A 6,435-nucleotide genomic window follows, 5' to 3' on the forward strand; every position below is an offset into this window, starting at 1 on the left:
ACAGTTGGATTTTAAATAATGTAAATATGCAGAATTTCTGATATAGCTGTTCAAGTATACTTGGTACACTCACCAAATTATCGGTCACAGCTTAAATATATTACTATTACTAAATTTCAAAGACTAATCAACTTAACTTCAATTACTAACCACGCGTATTCACGTATTTCATATGCTTAAGTATTTGAAATGCGTCAATTTGCATGGTTAGTATTTTCTCCTTATATTATGGCCTGCGCACAGTAAAAATTTAAAGAATAAATCATTTATGGTGTATTTGCAGACATCAAGCCAATGTCCTTTACCCAAGGAACATTTTTTGATTTATTTTGCTTTTACGAGCCAACATTGGCGTGGTGAAGTAATAAGATGTCGATCTAATACTGACATAAAAGATGTCGGGAAGAGATCATGCCAACTTGTTATCAGGGAATCAGCTTGTATCAGTAGCTAAACAATTTAATGACCCTATATTCATTTAAAGCCTTCAATATATGTTATAAAAAGTACAGGAAAATTTTGAAAATTTTAAAAATCTTTCTAATAATGGAGAAAAAATAATGACATCAATTTTCTAATTCAAAAGGGGCTGTCCAACTTTTACAATTTCCTCTCCCCTAACTTGTCAAACTTTCAGAGACCCCCTCCCTCCCCCACCTATAAAATAACGTCGATATTTAATTACCCCCACACCACCAACACCACCACCTTTTTTTTTAAATCAAATTAAAATGGAAAAACAAAACATTATTTTAAATTGACTATTTTACAATTACCCAGTGAAAATAAACGCTTGTCCTTTGTTCCGCGTGGGATACATGGGTTGCATGTGGGTTCCCATGTATCCCACGCGGAACCCACATGGGTTTGATGTGAGTAAAGCGTTTTTTTTTCACTGGTTAAAACAAAAAAGTGATCAAAAGTAAAACGTTTAGAAAAAAAAAATTGTTCAAATTTTAGCTTATGAACATATTTTATATTAATGTAACCATTTAAAATTACAAATGCTTGCTCTTAAAAAAAGTAAACAAAAGTAAAAGGTATAAAAAAAATAAACTTTTAAGTTATGTGCATATTTCTAGTTTATAACTACAAAGAATTATTCTGAACAAAGAAAAGATTAAAGAGTTCACAAAAATATATACACCTTACACGTTTTAATTACAAACGTATTTCAAATTAATTTAATTCTCCTTGCTTTAACATTAGACCTAATCCAAATTCACAGTAAAAGCCAATTATTTTTAATGAAATCTAGAATAAAAGAAAATGTATTTAACAAATTGTATTTGGCAACCTTTGAGACGGAAGAGCCAAAAGTTACAATTTACAAAGTTTTTCAGTTTTTAAAGAGCTATCAACATCATTATTTCAATATTAGATTATTATTTATGCATGGACCTAATGTGTCGCACCTTGACATTCAAGAAATCACATGAGGCTTGCGAGGCGCAGGTTTTACCCATAGTGTAAACGTTTAAATAATATAATGTAGGCTATGTACATATATGGAATTTTTAGTTTGCATAGCAGACTAACCAAAAACAACTTTAAAGTATAGTAGTGTTACGAGTAGACATTTTGGGTGTGGTTATTTAGTTCGTAGTGTGTACGTAGTATGTTGTAGTTAGTAGTATGCATTGGGTCTTTTTAAAGCACAATACGGTTTTTAAAAAATAAGAATATAAATAATTTTATTAAAATATTGGACGTTGAGCGAGTATGTAACACAGGGCTGCAAATGCTACCTAACTTTGCTTTTTTTAAAAATTAAATTTATAAAAAAACGTAACATTGTTGACGTTAACTTTTTTTGACCTTCCTTTCACGACGTTAACTGCATCCAAATACTGTCTTGTAGAAGCCCTCTTAGGCAAAGACGTTTGGGGTAAGCAGAATAATTTTGTTTACTAGCCTCGCACCCCTTATTCATCTATTAAAGTCGTAGTATGTAAAGCGTAGATGTAAACGTGTGTTACATTGTTTCCTGCTTAAGATGATGAATGCTGGAACTTACTGATTCTAACCATAGACTTTTGCTCGAGCCTCCTTTATAGTGTCTATGCAAGTCTTTCAGTTATCTGCTAATAAAGGTACAGCTCTAAACCTTAGTTTAATGGTTCTAAGGCTGGCTGGTTGTAAGGTGTTCCGAACTCTGTGGTAGCTCTCAGAGATGCGGATGCATCGCTGGGCGAAGGCCTACAAACTGTAATTTAAAAAATTACAAAATTTGTAGCAGTAATGCGACAGAAAAGCTAAAAAATCTTTTTTTTTTTAATTATTATAATTCAATGCAGTTAACAGAGTTTTCAAAATACTTACTGTAAAGAGTAGTTTTTAATGTAATAAAAAATTGTAAAAAGTTTAAACAAACTAACAAATCGATGCAATAAATTGCAAATGGTATTGCATTTTTGAGAGTTTAAAGGTTTGTTTATTTGCTAAAATATTAGACGTTTACTTTTCGAGATTTTTTTTAGCAAAATCTTTAATTACATCTAATTTAAATCTAACTGTTGAAGTCATCTATTTCCTATGCATAACAGCGACAAGCTGTTTAAATGTTCTTGGCCAGGCCGTTAAAACGTTTTTGGTAAAACTTTCTTGACAGGCCGTTTAAACTTTCTTGGCCCATGGTTAATCTTAAATTGTTTTTAATGATCTTAAGTTAAGAGAATGAGCGTTCTCCGCCGAAATTGCTTACCATTAAACAAAGATACATGCGTAGTGCAATTGAAACATTTGGGAAAGCAGCCACGAGCCTATGCTTACCAATAAATATGAATATAAGCAATTATCTACTTCTGCTTATACAATTTTTTTTTCAGTTGGCGTGATTTCTTTGTTAAACTGTTTAAACAAAGCAATAAATTAACCAATTTCATCGGATAACTGAGGCTCAAGGTCAAGGCCATGATATATTTTAATTAAACGCACGACTTTGGCTTGCAAATTATAAAATTTTAAAGTATTAACTTGAGACAAAAAATCAAATTTATCATCAATAACACTTTATGCAGAGATTATCTGATTCAAGGTTGATAATAGCTAGTCAATAATTGGATGAAATGTGTGTATTTTAAACTTTTCCGAAGGCGTCAATCCAGCTTCATTATCATTTGCTTCTGCATCACGGTAGTCCCATCTTCTGTTTTACTTTTTATATTTTTTTGTTTTTCTGTTGATACGCATCATTTTGATACAGAATTTTACATTTCTGTTCTATTTCACTGAATTGAGAAAGAAGCTCTTGAACAATCGTTTTTAGGGATTGCAGCATTTTCGTAGCTGTATTCAAATCTAGTTTTAAATCTTGAAGATATTTGCTTGTTTTTTTTAAATCTTTATTAAGCCATGGGCTATACCTGGACCATTAGTCCAATCTCTAACTTATTCATACTTTCTATGTATTTCTACAAAAAAAATTTATTATAACTTTTTTTTCTTTATGTATTTTATAAAATAATGATTATTTTTAAAATTTTTATATGATTATGTTTCTTTTAGACCCAACATACTTTGAAAAAACATTTGTTTTGATAATTATAGGGACTCGTCTGATGTTTAAAGGTATTGTCAACTTAAGATATAGAAGGTAAATCTGCAGAGCAGTCAAAGGTTTATTATCTTTACTTTTATTGACCTAATTTAGACATCTTCATGGACTTATTAAAAGCTTTTGACTCTGTTGATCAAAAAATTCATTTTAAAAAACTACAACTCTATGAAATCACAGGGAATGTATTATTATTATTAAAAAACTATTTAAAAAATCGGAAACAGTTTGTTAAAACAGATACAATCTCATAATTAAATTTATCAAATAAATCATGCGGAGTTCCACAACGATCCATACCTTTGCTTTTTCTAATTTATGGTAATGATCTCTATAAAGCATCAAATTTGGCAACAATTATGTTTGCTAATGACACAAATCTTTTTTTAATTGACAATAACTTACCAACATTATTCAACAAAATAAATAGTGAACTCATTAAAATTTCTAACTGGTTTAAGTCAAACAAACTATCAATAAATATCGAAAAAACTAAATGGATTCACTTTTACTCAGCTTCAGAAAAAATCTTTTAAGAATATACCTTCCTTGTATATTGATAATACTGAAACAAAGAGAGCTTAAGTTACTAATTTCTTGGGTGTTTACATTGATGAAAACCTCACATGGAAAAATCATGTTAACAGCCTAAACAATAAGATTTGCTAGAAGTATAGGAATGCTATACATATCTAGACCTTTTTTAAATAAATATACTTTAATTCAATTATATTACTCATTTATTCATTGCCATATTAATTATGCTAATCCTGCATGGGGTGGTGTAAATAAAAGTACACTAAAACTTCTTTATCGTCAACAGAAGCATATTGCATGTCTTATAAACTTTAAAGACTGTTTTACTCATGCCAGGCCTCTTTTAATTAAAATGAATATTCTTAATGTATATCAACTTAATGTATATATTCTTTTTTTTATGTATAAATGTAAAACTAGCACTTCACCTTATCCTTTTTATAATTTATACTCTCATAAAAAAAAAAAATACTATCTTCGAAATGAAAACTTTATCCAACAACCTTTTTTGCATACAAATTTTGGTAGATCTTGTATCTCTTATCGAGGAGCTTTTTATAGAACAAACTAGTTATGAAATATTTTGATACTTTGATATTACACAAGATTGGAATTACAACACATTCAACAGAAAACTTAAACAAACAATTTTATCTATCGATAACATACTCTTATATTTTTAATTTTTATAAAGTAAAATTTTTCAAAATCAATTCTTAGTATTTGCATATAGAATGTTACATATCTTTTACGTTTATTTATTCTTACGAGAATATATATATATATATATATATATATATATATATATATATATATATATATATATATATATATATATATATATACATATATATATATATATATATATATATATATATATATATATATATATATATATATATATATATATATATATATATATATTTAACACGATAAATGCAACGATGTAGTTGAAAAACAATATTATTGAAATTATTATAATTGTAAAACGACTAATATTGTAAAACATTTAAAGAAAGAACAAAAAAATTAATAATAATAAAAAAATTTACAAAATAATACTTCTTTTGTGCCTCCTATAAAAAAAAAAAGTAAAACTTCACATTATCAAAAATAGCAGACTTATTATTTAAGATTATTTAAATGAGTATAAGAGAAAAAATTATTCATTGTATTATTGTTGTATATGACATGTATTACATGTCACGTACAATAATAATCAACATTCTTACTAATTTGTTCAAGCATAACCTTATAATTAAGTTTATGTAATTAACTGTATGTATAACTATCGGGGGCTAAGATCATTGTCTTAGGGCTATGAAACTAAGACCTTTATCAAAAATACTCTGTCCTATAAAAAAACTCTGGACGTAGCAGGTATAAATTTTATACCTGCTATTCGCCAGAGTTTTTTGGGGGGCCTCCGACACACTAACCACTTGATTAAGAAGGGAATTGAAGCTTTCAAATGGAAATCAAGCATCAGCATCACTTGTGCGTAGGAAACTAATAGCTAACAATATGTTATAAAAAAAAGCTGTTCTAAAACCGCGACTTACCAAAAAACATATAAAAAAGCAAAAAGAATTTCGCCAAAGCGTCAAAGAATGATCTAAAGAAAAATGGAGGACAGTAATGTTTAGTGATGAGATGAATATCATGTTTAATAACGGAAAAAACCGAGTTATTTTTTTGTTCTGTGGTTATTAACAGATATATATATATATATATATATATATATATATATATATATATATATATATATATATATATATTCTCATTTGCTTGCTAAAAAATTTCGGTTATAGAGTTGATAAAAAAACTACAAGTCTACAACTAGTTGGTGGCTAAATATAGTAATAATATCGCTAGCAACATAGCCGCAATGTGTTGCCATCAATTTGCTATAGATTTGTCGTTTTTTAATAGTTAGCTTCATAGCTTCAATATCAAGCTGTTTAAGTGTCGTAATAATATCGCTAGGTAAAGCATTGTAATATGTCGCCGTCTATTAGCTATAGATTTCTCGTTATGTTTTAGCTACCTACAAAGCTACGATATGTAGCTATCAATTATTCGTAAAAATTTCGTTAGCTAAAACGCTGCAATATGTAGCTATTGACTATCTATAGATTAGTTGTTATGTGATATAGTTTGCTACATACCTACTTGTTGTTACGTTATATAGACTATACCAGCTACATATCTGAAACATCAAGAAGTTCTGTGTGCGCCACTGAACCGTTTAAACATTTTAAAAATAGTTATTAATAACAAACTAGTCACTAAATGACTTTAGAGTTTAACCCAAACTGCGGTAAACTATAAAATATTTTTGG

This window comes from Hydra vulgaris, chromosome 09 (genome assembly GCF_038396675.1).
Source record: "Hydra vulgaris chromosome 09, alternate assembly HydraT2T_AEP".
Classification (NCBI taxonomy): Eukaryota; Metazoa; Cnidaria; class Hydrozoa; order Anthoathecata; family Hydridae; genus Hydra; species Hydra vulgaris.